Source organism: Hirundo rustica, chromosome 7 (assembly GCF_015227805.2).
Source record: "Hirundo rustica isolate bHirRus1 chromosome 7, bHirRus1.pri.v3, whole genome shotgun sequence".
Taxonomy (NCBI): domain Eukaryota; kingdom Metazoa; phylum Chordata; class Aves; order Passeriformes; family Hirundinidae; genus Hirundo; species Hirundo rustica.
The window spans coordinates 5087477-5106280 of NC_053456.1; the positions used below are offsets into that span (position 1 = coordinate 5087477).

The following is an 18804-nucleotide window of genomic DNA, read 5'->3' on the forward strand; positions in this document are numbered from 1 at the left end:
CCCGTTTAATAGAAGTAGCCTTCATGCTGATGTTTCTCAGAACAGTGACAAATGGCAGCTAAAAAGGAAGGGAGAGAATGTAATCAATCTTTATCCTTTTAAAAATAGTTGAAAACTAAGATGAGAGCAAAACCATTTCAAGAGAAAAAATAAATAGTTGGAAGCAAACAATTATCTGGAAGAGAAAGGAAGTGCAGAAGATGATTTGGGACTTAGTGCTGAGTCTTGGAGGAGGCAAAAACTCCTGTTCTGCTTTCCCTTCTTATTTGGGACTCCAGTTTCCATGGCCACAGCACTGTATTATGTGTGTCCAGAAAGGAGAATATTCCCCCAAAAGGTCACAGAGTCTGAAAGCTGAAAATGTGCTTTCAGACTCTGTGAACTCTCCTCCAATTCCCAGGGATTGATGACTATTAAACAGCAACAGCTGAAGGTGTAGTTCAGACTAGAAATCATCCAGGTATTCAACATGTATTTAATTCTGGTATTTATCTATGCACTAGCACAGTATTTGTTAACGTTACTGGAAATGGTATAAAAATAGGACTTTAAAATTAAGTAAAATATTTGACTAAAATATTTGATCACATAGATTAGAATAAACAGTAAAAACACATAATGTAAAAACTGCTCTGAACCCATTCTAAAAGCTCATATAGCAGACAAAAGATTAAATAGGGGGTCTTGAACATTTTGCTGAACACAAAGGAAATTAACTCCTGGTAGGATTAGATGAGACTCTGCTAGGTGTGCTCTGGATGATGGAAGATTTGGAAGGGAAAACTCGGCACTTCTCGAATTACACGAGCTGAGAAATGAGCTGGTCAGTCAGAAAATGGCCCCCTATTTATTCTGTTATTCAAATGTCCCTCCTGCAGCTGTGGGTCTCAGCTGGATTTCCACACTTTATATAAGGCATTTTGCATCAGGTTTGGTTTTTGCGCGTTTAGATCCTGCCAACCAAATGTTTTCTCAGATAGAAAATGTTACTGTGATGCATGTTTCCTGGAAAAAAAATAGATGTACGGACACTGACACCTCCAGACTTCTACAAAACTTTCCATTCTTCCTCTTTAAATCAAGTATTGATTTGGCCTGGGTTCAATGTGTGCTTTAAACTAATGCACCTTAATGAAAAGTCATGGCAAGATTACTTAGGGCTAAGTTTTTTGGATTTAGCTGAACTGCACTGTTTTCATAATTATAATGAAGACTCTTAAGGGGATATTTTTCATGCAATGCCTGGCAGTAATCCAATGTCACTCCCATTAAAATCACCTGGTCAGAAATTAATCCCGGTGTTTGAAAACTGTATTATTCAAATAACAAATTGTTTTCTCTTTAGTGAAATTAAAACAAGCCAAACATATTATTTATATATTTTGTACTTATGAGAACTTAATGTCGTTCTTTAAACGGGTAGTAGAAGAGGCTAAAAAAGTTGATTTTTAATTTTTACCTTAGCCGCAAAGGACAAATTCTAACTGAAATTTTGGATAATTGCAGAAAGAAATTATGAGATCAAAAATAGATATCGATCTTAAAGGACTAGTTTTTATAATACAGTAAATAGTTTTTTACTTTGGATGATTTTTCACAGCCAAGGCTTTCTTCACATCCAGATGATTATTGATTACTTATAACTCTCTTTTCCTGATAATCTCCTAGTACAATTTTTAGTACTTTCCTGAGATCCCTTATTATAGTACCTCAATATACCTGTCTAACCCAGGTTGCCACTTCCCCACAAGGATCTTATAAGGCTTTTTCTTACACTCTGTTGTTACCTGACTGAGTGAAGAGGTCTAATTGTTGCACTGCGTCTGAGCTGTCTCCTTTCTTCCTGCCTTTATCTCTTGTCTGCCCAAGACTTAAAAAAACCCTCAGCAGCATTTTAGGATTAAAAATAGCATTCTTTGGGAGAGATGTGTCATTAACAGAAACTTGTATTGGTGCCTTCATCATTTTGTGTTCGCAGACGGTCGGGACACGACAGGGGTTTGGCAGCAGATTCTTTCTGCTGCACCCAAAGGCACTGGGGAAGGTGAGCTCTCTTGATTTTCCCTTTGGGGAGTACGGACGAGCTGCTCTCATTTCCTGACAGCCATTTTACTGAGAGATTTGAAAACCAATTAATGTCTAACCACCATCACTAGCATCTAAATATAGGCCCATCTCTGACCTCTCTTCTGCGTGTGTCCTTGTCTGGCAACTTTCTCTCACACGTTTCAAGCCCGACGCTTGTCTGACACAGACTTCCCCAACTCATCACGATCCACTGCTTCTGACATCTTAATTTACTCCTCTGCCTCTTTCACCCACTTCTTACTCTGTGCTTTTTCTCTGCTCTTGTACAGACTATTCAAAAGGAGATAAAATCTAGAATTGCTGATATTGGTGTTTCTTCTCCTTGTCCTTTCCCCAGCAGATCCCTCACAGGCTGATTTCCTCAAAGCACTGGTTTGTACCTCTGAGTCCTGAGCAGAGATTGGGGTGGTCAATAACAGTGGTTCAAATGTCAAGGGACAATCCCTTCTAAACAGAGTGGAAATACCTTCAGAAAGATTTCTCTTTGCTTGCTCCTGGAGAAGCCAGGACTTCAGTGGCTCATGAGAAAATACAAGCAGAAAGCCAATGACCAAATCTAAAGGATGACGGATATTTCCTTCTCTGAAACCTGACCTGCCGCTCAGAGCCCGGAAAGGCAGCCTGCACCACACACTTGGAGTGCACAAGGTGACACTGGCAGCCAGAAAGTGTCTGCAAGCAAGATGAAAACTCACTTTGCTGGGAACATCTTTGTCAACATCAAGATTCCCAAAATAAAGCTAGAGTTCAGGGAGGGTCAGGGAGAAAAAGTAGCAGAATGCCAGCAAAACTGGGAAATGCTATAAAAGCATCTGACAAGCTCAGCAAATACCAGAATTGCCTCTCCAGTGAAGTTTAATTAAAAAGTCTATTGTTTCCATTATTGCTTAATGATTCCTCTCCAAAAGTAGAACAAAAGTTTATTTTAGAGGTTAATTATTCCTGGAATTTTAAAGAGATATGAGAGTATTTCCCTCTATCTCATTTGTTAACTGAACCATTAAGGAGAGTGAAGCAAATGGTGATGTAAGAGTTGGTGAAAACAATTTAGGTCTCAGAAGAAAGCTCCTCATGTCAGATATCACGGTGTTGTTGCACACACACAAAAAAAAAATCTCCTAGCAAATTAAGTTAACTTTCTGTGCTGGATAAAACACGTCAATGACTTCTCCCCAGTTGCTCCTGAACTCTAACTGAGACTCAGCATGAGGAAATGGTACATTTGTTTCCGCAAGCAAATGAGAAAATGGATCCATCGGGGCATAGCACTCACTGTGCTGCCAAGAAAGCTTGATTCTACTCCTCATACTTGCCTATGCTAATTGCCATGCTGGGTTTTGTCATCTATCCAATAAACCATGCATCAAAACTCAGGATTCAACATTTAAATCTCATGATAAAAGGAAGGGGGGAAAAAAAAAAAAAAAAAAAAAAAAAAAAAAAAAAAAAGAGTTCTAAATTAAATATTTTTCAACATGGTGAATTGTGAAATTGATTGTTGCATGTGGGGAGGACATACTATTTCACTTTAGGAAGAGAAAAGAGCTGAAGAAGTATTGTTATGTGCAAGTTCCCGTGTGAGCTTAATTTTCTATCTATGCATGTCTTTTAGAGGTGCATTAGTCAATTTACTAATGTCTGACACGTGAAGCCTATTTTTTCCTCATTCCTCTCCCAAACATTCAAGTGGCAACAACAATAAATTTTTGATTTTTCATTAACTAAATCCATGAAAGGCAGAATTTCCAAAAGCGCCAAAACAGAGGTCAGTACAATCCCTGTTTCCCAGTCATGTCGATGCAGATACTAAACTATAATCAGGGACCTCACTCCCTTCTTAAGACGTGTGCCACAACCTGCACTGCCCACACTGAGTCAGTTAGCAGACATTATCCAGGTTACCTGAGTCAAGGACAGATTGAAAATTTCTCTGAGATAATAAAGGTGCTCCAGTAATAATTTCACTAAAAGTCAATCATCGCTGTGTAGAAAATGTAGCGATTCCAGTCTCTTGAAAAGATAGTATTATTACCTGCTCCACAATTTGAAAGTTTCATATAATGTAAACTTTGACTGAATAGAAGAGCCCAACTTTAAATTTCCTTGGATTTCCTGCAAATAAAACATCTTCAGAGGGTATTTGTGCAGGTGCTTTTCATCTTTATGGTCAATGGCTTATCTGGAAGGTGCTGATATTTCTTAGGCTAGCATTTGTGATAGAAAATCTCTGCTAATCATCCGTACTCCAGTTTAAGTGCAAGTAGGGGTTAAAAGTTTTGGTGAGTGTGGAGTGCAATTGATGTTCTGGGGACTGACCTTTCAGTATATATTGTGTTCCTATTGCCAAGTTTTGTTTGATTTGATTACATTTAGCTATCTATTCACTTCTGAGATTAGCTTCAGAAACATGAGTTGATATCACAAATCTTTTTTTTATTTAACATTATCACCAGTTTCTACATTTTGCCGTTATTATGAGCCGTGTTCATTTTCCCACTCAGATTTTAACTCCTTTAATTTCTGGCACAATATGGCCATGTTTACCATTGGGATATTGATAGAGACGGGACCACTGAGAGACCTGTTAAAGCATGATTTATTGCTATTTATCATCTTCTACAGTCTCATGAAGGGGTTGAGAATGTCTTCATCACATAAGCCAGAAGTCCATGGTCAGTGGTCACAAGATCACTGGTTACAAGGTCTTTTAAAGCTTAATTATGCAATAAACTACTGCCACGAAGAATGTTTCTACTTCCACACCAATCCCTAATTAAATCCGTAACGCCACAATGCGGACCTTCTTAACCAATCATATAATAACACTCAAACCTACTCGCTACATCTTAAAACTTTTTACTGTTTCTGTAATGTCCTGGGGTGACTGTGTATCCCCCAATCGTCTGTTGGGTGCAAGGGGGGGGGAAGTGCTGTTTGTTCTTCCCCAGGAAAACTCTGCTCATCGGAGTGACCTTGAAGCAGGGGAGTTGGAGCACTGCAGGACGAAAAAAGCTCTGTTGTTTTTTTCCCCCGGCAGTTAGTTGGTTTAGTGCTAGTGTAGTTAGACGCTGTAGAATAGCTGAAGCTTTTTGCCTTTTTTTTTCTTTTTTTTTTTCCCTTTTTTTCCGTCCTTTTTTTCTTTTTTTTCCCTCTCCTCGGAACTGTTCCAACCTCTCCAGACTAAGGACCTGGGGAAGCACCGGGGGCCTCCACAGGGGACCCACCCCACCAAGACCAGCCCTGCACATCTCCTTTTCTCCCAACGTCAGCGGAGACGGAGCAGTGGAGCACAGTGACGACCCTCAAGAGGAGACTTTCTTTAAGTTTGTTATCCCTCCGTAAGTGGCACGAAGCTCTTGTCATCGGGTATTGTGCTGGGAGTGCTTTGCCTGTTTAATAAACAGGTTTTTTCCACTTCTCTCTGAGGAAGTCTTTTCCCGAACCAGTTGGGGGAGGGGAGGGGGCCCCGTGGGAAGGTTTCTCCCAAAATCTGCCTGAAACCACCACAGTAACTATTTCTATATGTACGCATTGGAGCTTTAAAACTTTCCACTACCTAGCTTAATATGTCTCTGCCTGTACTACAAACCCACATTCTTGTTTATGGTCTCTAAACCTGGAAGCCTTTTCCAAGGTCTCAGGTCAAACACTGTATCCCTTTCTATGCTTGGGCCTGCATGCTCAAGGTTTTGAGAATTTTCTGTGCCTAGACTTCCCATGTTTACCATTAGGAACAGGAGCATACATGAAATGTATTAGCTCTATTTTTCTGTAGTTTTCAAAGGGCATTCATGTTTCCCTGAAATTTTTAGCCAGTGTCGCTGCGTATTTGTACTTTACTTTTAAGAACACAGAGAGGACAAGGAAATTCTTGGAGCCTTGGGCTCTCAGTAACTTCAATCCTTCAACCTTGCTTATCTCACACTTTTGAACAGGTTTGAACCAAAGGCCTGATGGTGAAAGATCACTTTCCATCAAGAACATTTGTCTTTCTGATAGGGCTTTGCAGCTCTGCTCTCTGTGCCATTTTCTCTTGCTCAGGCCCATCTGTGTGTGTGTGAAGGTTAACTGTAGGAATCACTCACTGGCTTCTTTCCTCTTGTTAGTGTGAACCACCAGTGCCCAACAATGATTTTTGAAACATCAGCATCCTCATTCATTCCTTTACTGGCCTCGAGGAAATTGATCTCCTCAGGAGAAGATGATGGCACCCGACCTGCTGGAATAGAGATTTAATGTTCTGGGACAAGAATCAGAGCCGAGAGCCTGAGAGCTGCACACAATTGGGTGCATCCTTCACTAGGAACTGTCAAAACCGATCATGTCTTTCCTAAACAGGTAAAATTGTCAGTATTGATAACTGAGTGAAAATGATTGTTGGGTGAAAAAGAGGCAACTCCTTCTTACATTGTAGTCCATAGAAGCTAGAAGAAAATGGCTTCCATTTTTTCTTCTATGTCATGAGTGACTCTCTTTTGGGGACTTCAGAGATCACAAAAGAAATGGAAAAGAGGAGGTCTCCAAGGGAAATACTAAAACAATTTTACTTTTTTCCTAAGTCTTTCCCTAGTGGAGGAAATACAGTTATGCTTTTCTAGTTAAAATGTACCATATCAAGCATCTTGCTGAAAAACAAATATTTAAACTCTGTTTTATGCTAATTCTACGAGAAGTTTGTTTTGAAGGAATGCATTTATTTTTTTTCCAGTTAAAACTTGAATTATCAGAAGTGCAAGAACTAGTGATATGAGAAACAGTCTTGTAGGTGAGCCTGAAAATCTCAATAATTTTGTTTATTCAGGCATACATGTTTGTGGTTTTTTATTTGTCATCTAACAATCTTTATGCTTAATCTAAACCCTTTAATTTTCTCTCTAATGCAAATCTCCCTGAAAATAAACAGCCTGGAAGAGTTAGAAGATGCAGACACGATAGAGGACGCTCAGCCTTCAGCAGTGACTTTTAAAAGGTCTGTGTATCAGCCTCTTAAAATGCTTTTAAGGTTTTTTTTCTTGAAATGGAATTTTTTTCCAATGGGCATCAATAATTTTGGAGGCTTCATATTGCCTTATTGACATTTATTATGGTAATGAGATCAGTGATGCTGTGAGGAAGTAGTTCTGTGCATATCAAAACATTCCTCTGCCCTGATAATGGCGGACAACAAAAACTATTCTATGTATGAATGCTGCAGCACTCTATGTTGTCTTCTATAGAAAATCCTGGGGGTGGGAAGACATTCAGATATGTCTGGCAAGATGTGTTATTCCACAAAGCTTGGTATCGGTTGGAAAAGTGAGAAAGGCGAGATGTGCATGTGTTTCTTTACACTGTAAATTGTTCAACATCAGCTTTTCTGCTTCTATCCACAGTTTTCTTGTGTTTTGCTTAACGAAATTGGGCAGAGATAGAGATTCTGAAGTTCTTTTTCTTTTTATGGATTTGATAAAAACTGCGGATAAAATAAACCAGTGATTTCTGCTTTACTTGCTTTATTTACTTTATAATTCTTTTTCTAATGTTGACAATTTCATTCCCAACTGTTTCTGATGCTAAATTATGTAAGCGTTATTAAAAAAAAGGAGAGAGATATATAATGACAGAGAGAGAGAGCAACAAGATAAACCTCTCTAAAGAAAAATGATTTAAAGCTACTCAGACTTTTGCTGTAGGGTTATATACTCTGCATTTGATGTTGAAATGATTGGTGTGATCATTGCTGGTAAGGGCCTGAGTATGGGCTAATTTATAATATCAGACATTTCCTGTCTAATGCCATTGGTGTTGAGGGCGATACAATGCAAAAGCTCTTTTGGAGTCTGCAGTCTCAGCAAAGGGAACCCAGCTACCGAGAGCTGACTTTCACCTGCCTAGTTTCCTATTTAATCTTGTTGCCAGAAGTCTGATGCCAAAGGACTGTGGTATCCAATCCCCCTGGGAGACATCCTCGTGTTTACAAAATACAGTTCAACAGGTGACAAGCAATATTGTTCCACTGGGGTCGTGTTACATTCTTGGGACCTACATATAATTATTCACAGTGAAAGCTCAAACACACTTTTAGAAATTTTGTATTATGGAAATCAAAGTGTGGCTTTCACACATTTTAACTATATCATCTTAAGGTTTTTCTAGAAATAACTTAATGAAAATGAGGAAAAGCCCTAAAAAATTATGAAAAAAGATAAAGTGCATATGTGAGGGAGAAGAAAGGAAGGAAGAGAGAAAAAGAAATAACTGAGTAATAAAGAGAGAATAAAAGAAAAAAGAAGAAAAAATAAAAAGTCCAAAGAAATAAACTTGCACACTGCATTTGATAACTATAATTGCTGTGCTCTGTACAAAGACTTCTGGTTTTGATTAGAGACTTAGAGGCAGGTACTACAGAAAACAGTATTTAAAAATCATTATTTTTCTCCTTTTCCTTTGAATTCTTCATTATGTAGAACATTACTCCAGTGCTCTTGGAATCTTTTGTTCTTTTCATTGAGTTTCTCCTTTTTTTTTTTTTTTTTTTTTTTTAATTTTACTGTCCTTGTAGTCTGGATATTGTCTAAAAATGCTGCCTATCTGCTATAGAACAAATGCTCCTACACAGCCTGTTTTCCATTTCTTCTTTAAAGTTCCTTTTCTAAGTGAAAATGTAGTTTTGTTTGTCTGTTTTTTCTTTTAAATACCTGCCTGCTTTTGTTTCTTAAGCAGATTTCTTACACTGGCACAGTGCCCATGGGACAGTTCCACACTCACTTTTTCTTGCCCAAATTTAACCAAAGGCAATGGCAGTATGGAATTAGTAGATAGTACCAATTAATTCAATAATTGTTATTTTTATTTAATAATTATTAATTTTTATGCCTTTGCCTGAAGATCTGAAAGGGACCATTTACAGGGACATTAGTAAACTTCACTCCCTGTTGATATTTCTGAAATGCCGAATTGCTTTGTTCCATAGGCGGAGAATTTGAGAATGTTTTGGGTTGGGACAGAAGTTTAAAGCTCATCCAGTTCAAACTTCTGCCATGGGCAGGGACCAGGTTGCTCCAAATCCTATCCAGCCTGGCCTTGGACACTTCCAGGGATGGAGCATCCACAGCTTCTCTGGGTAACCTGTGTCTCACCACACTCACAGCCTCAAATTTCTTCCTAATACTTAATCTAAATCTCTCCTCTTTTGGATTAAAATTATTCCTTCTTGTCCTGTCCCCATCTGCCCATGTAAAAAATCCTTGTCCTTTTTTATATGTCTTCTCTAAGTACTGAAAGACCTCAGTGTGGTCTCCCCAGAGCCTTCTCTTCTCCAGGCTGAGAAAATAATACATAGGTACAAGTTCCCACATCAATTTATCCAATGTCACCCACCTTTGAGCTTATGATCTTTAAGATGGCAGAGGAAATAAAGGCAGACAAGCAGATTAAGCCACTGGACCTTGTGCCTTTCAACTCCTTTCTGCTCCCAAAATTCACTGAGCAAATGGCTATTTAGTTAGACAAGTTGTTTTGATATAGGCTTATAGGTCTCCATGCAAAGAAAAGTTTTTATTGAGGGAGAAAAGCCTCATGATGGTGCTTGATTTTGCTGTGGGCTTCAGCATTTCAAGAGTAATGGACACCATCCAACCAATGCTAATGTGCAGAGGCAGTATCAGGCTGATATACTGAGCATCATTACTTACTGTGGACTTTTTAAGAACTTAGGAATTGAAGGCTGAATTCTCAAGACAGTCCTCTCAGCAGTTCAAGGACTTGGGCTTAGAGATATCCATAAATTTTGTTTATGTTTATTCAATAAGGACTAAGTCAGTGAGTGCTGTGAAGAATCATTTACTTACACATAAATGGGAATTAATTAGCTCACCAAATGAAGGCAAAGGAAATTCTGAGGCAAAGATGCACTCATAGGCAGAGTAACACATCATCTCTTTGCTTGATGGGCCTAAAATTTCTTTTAAGGCTGGCTGCGAAGTAATCTTTTTTCTTTTGTTTATCAGCCAGTTTACACAAATATCACAAATATATTTGAAATGGGAAAACTTTCCTATGGCAGCCATTTCAGCAGCTGATTTCTCATCGGGAAAAAAAGAAAATTCTCTGAAAAATACATTTTGCTGTTTATTGATTAATGATTATTTTCACTTGAGCTGTGTGCAAAGATTCAGCATCGGGTACATTTCCAACCTCCCAGCCCCCTGTTCGGCACATCAATTGGTTCAGTCTTCAGTTTGCCAGCCCTGCACTAAAAGAAATTAATGGACTATCCTCCTTCATTTCATGGCATCTGGGTGATGGAGTACAGAAACTGCTATAAACACCGGGGTTCAGTGGGATTGCTGGCATGAGCAAGGTGTACAATATTTGGCCAGCATTTCACATCATCATTAACCAGGCAGAGTTAAAATTATCACAGCAGCCTGTCTTGAGTGGAAGCTGAAAAAGTGGTGCCGGCTGTGCAACCTCCTGACTATTAAATTGACCCATTGTCGCTTTTATTTGTTCCTTACCTTCATTTTGTGCTGTACTGAGATAAATGAGACCACTTAAAATGGAAGAGGAAGGACCAATTAATCTGGCCAATACAGCATACTAAAATTCTATGTGTTTCAGAGTTTATAATCAAATATGATGCTCTCCCTGAAATAAGCACACTCTGTATGTAATGATACTCACTAATGGGTCTGCTGGGTATCCAAGCACAGTAAATTCAAATGGTGACTCTATGGGGATTCTGTAAGTTTTTCCTTGCTTCTGTATTATTTTAATAGAGAGAAGAGTCAGGAAAATAAGGGGAAATTTCCTCTAAGGTAAACCAACAAAATCTCATTTAATTATATCTTATAAATCTCATGCTATTTTATGTTTTTCTAAAACATCAACACTTAGAATCACATTTTTTAAAACTGCACTTCCCTGAACGGGAAACATAACAATCACATTCTTTAAAATTGTGTTTCCCTGAATGGGAAAAATGACATCCTTCATAGACAGGAAGAAAATCACGAAAACGACAGCTGAAGATGAAAAAGCAGATGGAAAACACAAATAGAAGTAAAATCTTTTGCTGGGCTCATGAGCTCAGAACATGAAGGTGGTCCCTGCTGGTGTATAAACCCTATACCTCACAGCCATAGGGGAGAAGAGGACAGGGTGGGAACAAGAATTCTCTGAATGATGGATATATTTTTAGAGATACTGGCTTCTGACAGGGTAATTCATGGCAAGCCTAAGGACAGACATAAATACTTTTCCTTGCCCTTTCAGATGAAGCAAATGCAGCAGATCAGAGTGTTGCACTGCAGAAAGGGTGTGACTCAGCATTGTGACTAATTTATTGTCCAAACCTCGTAAAAAGAGAAAACAGAGGGACAGGGGTGGGATCCCAGGCTCAGCTAGGTCAGCAGAATAAGGTCCTTAGAGCTTCATGCCAAAATTTGTCAGCAGTCAGATTTCCAAGGCTTCCTTAGTTGTTGATCGTCAATAGCTTTCATTAATTCAGTGGCAATTCCAGGTGAGCACTCGATATTTTGAAACTCCCTTGGTATAATCTGCACCTTGAAACTCCCTCAGCATGTTTTCCTTCCTGTGCTATTTCCATCTGCTTTTTATTCCTCTATTGATTTTGATGGACTTCAATTACAGTATCTTGTTTCTGAATCTTTAGAGCTTTGTTTGTACAAAGCACGGACTACTGGATCACTAGAATAATTTTTTCTCCCCTCAGACTTCTTAAGCACTATTTTTCACACTGGTCTATTATTTAAATTGAGCTAAATTTAGAAACCTTTAGGTACCTTTCAAATCATCTGCAGTTTCGCTGCTGTTTAATGACTTTTTCTTTATGGGTAGATTGTGATAATTGACAATTACATAGTGCTGTGTGTCATCCAACTCTGATGTTCTGAAAGCTCAGAACTTTCAATCTGTAGTTTAGTCACAAAGTAAATTCACAAACCATTCCATCATTAGCTACCATTCTACCATTAGTAAATGGTGAGAGAACTTTAGAGCAGGAGAATTTTATTCCCCATTCATAAATTTAAATCACTTCTCACCCTCATATTTCATGTTTATGGAAATGTAGCTTGAATTTTAAGTTTAGCAGCTCTGAGTACAGAAGCAGGAGCTGCCAACTCTTCCCCTCATCTTTCTAACCACTGCAAACCTTCTGCAACCACTGCAAATGAGACAAAACATTATTTATGCACAAATAAAGCCCTACAAACTTATGCACAATTGTATTTTCAGGGTATGATTGCAAAGCTATTGTAATCAGTGTCAGTAACCAAAAAATCTTCAAAAGCGGACATTTTAATTCAGATTTATGCTCTCTCCAATTGGCCAGACTTTGAATATCATTCTAATAACTTATGTACATTTGAGTGCTTAGCATTACCCTTAGAGAATAGCTCAGGGAAGAGAAATCAATGAAGCAGAGCCTGACTACAGTCTGAGTTTAACTTACTTCGTACGTGTCCACACCAACTTCATCAGAGGAAAAGCTCATATTCAGGAAAACCATGACCCAGTCTTCTGAAAACTTTAGCCCATGAGCCACAGTTCAGTTCCCAGAAAGCTGTTTTGTCCTGGAAACTTCCCCGAAACAAGGAGAATAAAATGCAAAGACAAGTTCTCCACTATCTGACAACTTCTCTCTAAGGTCCACATTTTAGGAGAACAGAGAACAATACTGTGCTTTTCCAGACAAAAATTTTGATTTGCTTTCTCTCCAAATAAGATAACTTCAAGGCTGTTGTAAACTAAATTGCCTGGTGACTCCTGCCACAACAGGATTAATCAGCATTACTTTTTCAGAGAAATGACAGTGAGAACCCTGATTTCTACAACCAAATTCCTGCTAAGTAGTTGAAATCTTTTCCCTGACATGAATATCCAGTTAAAGCTGGATAACATGTTTTTTGTTATAGCCCAAATGACTGAAGCAGTTTGACATACACAGATTTCTCTCCTCTCACAGAACTGAATTTCCTTTTGGTAAATTTACTGCATAGGAAAATGTCCCAAATAAATTTCAACCATGTGCTCTTCGAGTTGGAAACTCATCCAGCAAAAACCATATTGAAGTGCAATGCAAGCCTCTTATTAGACTTCACCTTGCTTAATCTGTCCCTATCCAACAGCTGGAAGAATTTTAACCTGAGACTAGGTAAGTTATAAATGACCCTAAAGAAAACAAATCCCTAGTCTGAGGCAGTATCTGATGTTTTTTAGCCTTGTGTTTTGGAGGTTCACTGTATCAGCTCACTTTGGCAAACGTGCAGCTCTTCCAGACAACCTGCTTAGACACCACCTCTTCCCTTCCAGCAAGGCAAAGGTAAATTTTAAAAATGCAGCCTTTTAGCAGCATAATGTATTTCCAGGAGCAATGCCCCACATCTTTATTCATGATGTGAATGATGATAGGAGTGGTAATAATGAAACGGGGTCATAGGGGTTTCCCATTGTGAACTGGTATTAATCTAATTTCCTACAGGGTGTTTATCTAAGTCAGAAATAACCAAGCAGTTCAAAACTCTTTGGCAAGTCTCTGATGAAAGGAAGCCTGGGAAGAGCAAAGGGTTGCTGGAGAATGCTAAATTGCATTCATTCAGCTCTGCTAAGGCTAAGCTGGTTCTGGCAGGGTTTTGCCAGGACTTACCCACTGAAAATCTCTCATTATTATTTTTATGAATGTTAAGAGCCATCAACATTTAATATAAAAATCCAACAATGAGGATTCAGGATTTTCATTCATGATAACAACAATTTTTCCACTCTCAAAAATTTGCAGAAATACTAAAAAGTCTGTGGGAGATCTTAATTAAATAATGAAGTGTAGTGCTAATGCAGGTGCTTTACACAACCCCCTCCAAGTGTACCAAAAGACATGAGCTACCCACTCTCCCATTAGCACACTTTTGGGCTGCCAACAAAGTCGTTTTTTTTTGGCAACTCCATTTCTGTTTTGAGTGCAATTTGTCTGCCTTGCTCTGCCTTTCACAGGCTGTCTTCAAAGATGTGGGCACTTTGAAATATGGGGAGCCCAGCATTTGATTTCCATAAAGGCAAACTTGAGCTTTTCCAAGAGAAGGACAAATCTGCACTGCTCTCGTTTCTATTCCTAGCAATTTGGGGGATTGGTTACCTTCTCAAGGTGTGATCTAATGCTAATACAGTGAATAACAGGTTTTGGGTGGTGGTGGTGGAGCAGAAACCTGCCTGGCCTTGTGAGCAGTGCCAGTCCTTGTCACATGAGCAAAGATGTGTCTGGAGAGCCTCTGGAAACCAGAGCTTCCAACTGAGAAACAATTCCCTAAATCACAGCAGGGGAATGTCGTACATGGTGTAGAAAATGGCTTGGTTGAATTAGCATATCTGACAGCCAAGCAATTTAACTAACATTCAACCTCATTCTTAATGAATAGTCCATATGTCCAGAGAAGCAGGTAATTTATAGTCTAACATTTTCTTTTGATCTGTCGTTTGCTCTTTCTCTGTAGAATTAAATCACTTCTCAATGCACATGGGAAGGAGGCGAAGGGAAGAAGTCTTTTTATTTTTAATTAGAATGTGCTAAATGGTAATAAAGTAATGTGAATACAGCGGAGACCTCTTAAATCCATAACAGTAAATCTGTTGCTGCAACAGGTCCATCCTTTATCTGGTGTTCATTTAAGAGGCCTTCACCTGACATGCCACACCGACATGAACTGATGCTAATGGAGTAATATATTTAAAGAATTCAATAAAACATCTGTTGTAGATTGTGATATGCCTTGTAATTTTATTGACAGAGGTTTGTTTTGTCCTGAGACATATAAAATGCTTGGTTAAATGGCTTGATTATATAGTACTTTTAAAATATATTCACTCGACTGGTGTCTCATACTGAGCAGCTTGTCAGTGATTAGTCAAGATGATATTTAAAATGCAAATAATTGGATTGGCTGTTAAAAATTAGGATTTCATTCCCTTGGGAAGGAATTCTAATGTGCATGGCAGAAGCAGTAATCTGAAAATGACATTTCCTTGTATGCAAGTGTTAAGGTATGAGGTGAAACAACACAGAAGGATGGTTTAAAGCTATCTATGTAGAATGGGAAAGACATAATTTCAGAAATGAAAATGTAACCAAATATATATATACACATATATATATTATTAATATTATTATTAGTTAAGTAAAATACACAGGAGTTTAGATGTATTTCCATGATGATTTTTTTTTCCCCATATATGTAGACAGCTCACTGCTGCTTGAGTAAAAAGGGATTTTGGCTATGACAGTAAACTCCTTTCACCTGAAAGCAATTATTCCCACTTTGGGTGTGTGATTGCCTATTCCCTCAGTCCTCTCTGATCCCAGAAGCTGAAAAAGGCCCTGGAGACACGAGGTGTTTTCTGTCCCATTCACACCTTAGGCCAAGGAGACTCAAGCAGTGTTCAGACACAGCACAGATAAATATGAAAATATTTCTTTATTTTCAGGTTAGCAGGGGGCTGGTTTTCTTGGAAGCACCACTAATTTTTATTACAGATACGGCGGCTGCCTTACTTGAAATGGGTCTCTTCTCCTAAAAACCCATCTTGTTGTTTCTTTCGTAGGCACTTGATCCCAAGCCAAGGCATCCAGCAGCTCACCCCTGCCCAGGCTCAGCAAGGCACAACGTCATGGGTTTTGTTAACTATTCCTCTTCCCTGCTCCTCACACTTCCAGAGCAGGTGTGTTTTCCTCTTTTCAGCAGGAGAATTTATGGCTTTATGTTTCAGCACGTTTTGTGGCAAGGAGAGTAAATAATTTCATGAGGGGATTATTGGTCCTTGAGGACAGGGCTTTGAGGAGCTTATAGGATGCACGTGTGGACAGATTGTGGAGCTCTTCTACTCAGCGCCTTGATTTAATTACTGTTGGTACGCTTTGTTCCTTTATTTTTAACGGATATATTTTGGGAGATGTTGCTGCTTTTTCTTTGCTAGAAACAAGGGTGATTGCACACATCGTGAGGTTTTGTACCACAGCTTTTTGCTTTAATCTTAAATGACAGCTACATCTGTTGGAAGTTTGTTCTTATCTTCTGTTTAGTTGGTTTGGTTTTTTTGTTGTTGTTTTTTTTTTTTTTTAACTTGACAGGTTGAAGGAGCCATTTTAATGACAGATTTATGAGGCTCAGAGTTTTTGAGCTGCTCTTCCCAGCCTGTGAGCTGCTCCACAATGGTTTTATTCTTTGGTAGAAGTTCCAGGTGACTCCAGAGCTTTGATACCATCAGCACCTTTCCCTGGGGATGAAAGGAAGAAGCAGACATTTATTTAATATACCCCAATTTTTCTGTACTTTGCAGGCTGGGGTTGTTTGTTTTCTATTTTTGTGACACTGAGGTTAAACTCAGGGGACTCACACATGGATTTAGGTGGTGGATTATGGCCAAGCCTGTCACAGTTTTAGCAAGACTCTCAGTTCCATCTTCCTTCTCCTGGAGTCAGGTTTTACTTCACTGTTGTAATGTGATGTCAAGGTTTCCTTGATTAATTTAGCATTTTATGTGTTTTCTGTGCTGTATGTGTCAATATTTCCATCATGGCATTCTTGTTTGCTATTAGTTTAGTGAACTGGAGGCCGCAATAGAAGCTACTTGTCCAATTATTTTGAATTTTTCTAGGTTTATTCATGTGTTGACACATTCATCTTTAATGCAACACTCCTGATAAAATAACCAAGAAGTTGCCCAGTGTTTACATTAAGCAGCAGAGAATTCCAACACTAGAAAATATGTGTGTGCAAACAGACTAAATAAAGAAAACTGAGATAATACTCTATTAATAAATAAATAAATAAATAAAAATCTTTCGCTCAAAAAGTTAAAAAAAATCACTTATATTTTCTTAGGCCTCTGGTGTGACCAGACTGATGTTCTAGTGCCCAAAATCATTACAGACTGGCCCCCAGTTATCAGTCAAAACATTTCCCTCCCAGATTGTGGTGTTGATCTAACGGGTTTTAATTAAGATATTTCTCCCTTCTTCACTGCTCTAGGTGTCCCAAGTACCCTCCCTGCTCACCAGAAGGTGGCCACAAGAAAGGTCGTCAGGGTTTGCACACCCACAGCCAAAGACTCTATTTCTGCCCCTTTTGTTTCTTCTATAGAATCTTTTTCTAATTCCAAAATACTTTCACAAGATACAGTAAAAATCAAATTGCAGTAACTGCATCAAAATGTTATTGCATTACAATGAATGTGGGCTGGGCTTTCAGCTAGAATTTTAATTATTTGGGGGTGTTGCACAATCTCTGGCCATCAGCTCTAGATGGGGAACATTTATTTTCTCTTAAGCCTCTGCTCTTAAGACTCGGGAAAGTCATTAAAATTAGGACATTAAAAAAAAATGCAGAACATCTCCGTAGATGCAATTTACAGCCTTATTTAATTATTAGCTATGATTACTCTAATTGTACAACCTCATTAGTTTTTCTTTTCCCCACTTAAAGGCAATATGGAATCTTGAGGAAATTGCATCAAATAATGAGCCTTCAAGTGGTAACACTAAGACCCTAAAAACCATAGAATCATAGAATGGTTTGGGGTGGAATTGAAGTTAAAAGTTATCTCATTCCGACTTCCCTGTCAAGAGCAGGGACACCTTCCGCTGTCCCAGGTTGCTCCAGACCCCATCCAACCTGGCCTTGGACACTTACAGGGATGGGGCAGCCACAACTTTAAAAGTTAAAGCAGCCTACATGCAATCTGATAGTGGTTCAGTGTGAAATTACCAACAAACATTGCCACTAAAATACTACTTCTAGTGAAAATTGTTATGAAAGGTGCTGACATATTAACCTATATTCAGGTAAAATGTAGTTAGGTTTGGGTAAATGACAATCTTCATGCACTGAATATTTCTTCATGCCATACTTGCAATATGTGCTTTCTCTAAACCAGTGAATTTTACAATTTTTGTTACTTCTTTATTAAAAATTATCTGTGCAACCTTGTTAACAGCTGCAGATGTTGCTAGTTATATATGACTTAGACTATTCATTTCTTAAACACAAAATGCTTTTGGGAATAGCCATGTGGATATTTATGGGAATAGCCATATGGATATTTATATCTATAGTGATATCAATGTCCATATCAGTTTCTCTGTACAAATGTAGATATTTATATAGATACATTAGTAATATATATATGTTATTATTTATGTATTCATATGTAATATACAAAAAAGTATAATAATATATTTTGCAATAAAAAGGAATACACTTTTTTTGTAGTATACCTTTGCAAAGTATTTTATGAACTAAAGCAAACATAGAAATACATCACTAGAAATAAGCCGTAGTCATGAACTACTACCAAATATCATTATATGTTTGCTGACCCACCAGTTAATACAGTTTTTATTTTCCAGTGAAAAAGCAACTTAAACATAATTGCATCCATCTACCTTTTTCCCAGAGCATATAGTTACTTAAAACACAGGAAGAATTATAACATTTCTTAGTCTGAGTTGTTGGAAAGAGAGTGGATTTGTGGCTGAAACCACATGAGAGGCCACTGATTTGCTTGTGTTCCTTGAACCTGTCCCATGACTCCAGTTTTCATTGGAGTCCAGTTCCTGATATTAATCTCTCCCAAGATGAAACACCAAAGCGGGAGAAATTCAGGGATTTTACTTATTCCTGGCAAACAGAGAGCTCAGCTGGATCTGGTCAGTGAGAAGATGTG

General features: G+C 38.3%; 1 long non-coding RNA gene across 1 annotated transcript; it reads left to right on the plus strand.

The window, feature by feature from the left end:
* The first annotated feature begins 15475 nt into the window (after nucleotides 1-15475).
* LOC120755423 (uncharacterized) lies at nucleotides 15476-17749 on the plus strand. The gene is made up of 3 exons (XR_005701764.1): nucleotides 15476-15567; nucleotides 15685-15801; nucleotides 17112-17749. It is a non-coding gene; the product is annotated as an uncharacterized LOC120755423 (long non-coding RNA).
* The last annotated feature ends 1055 nt before the right edge of the window (nucleotides 17750-18804 follow it).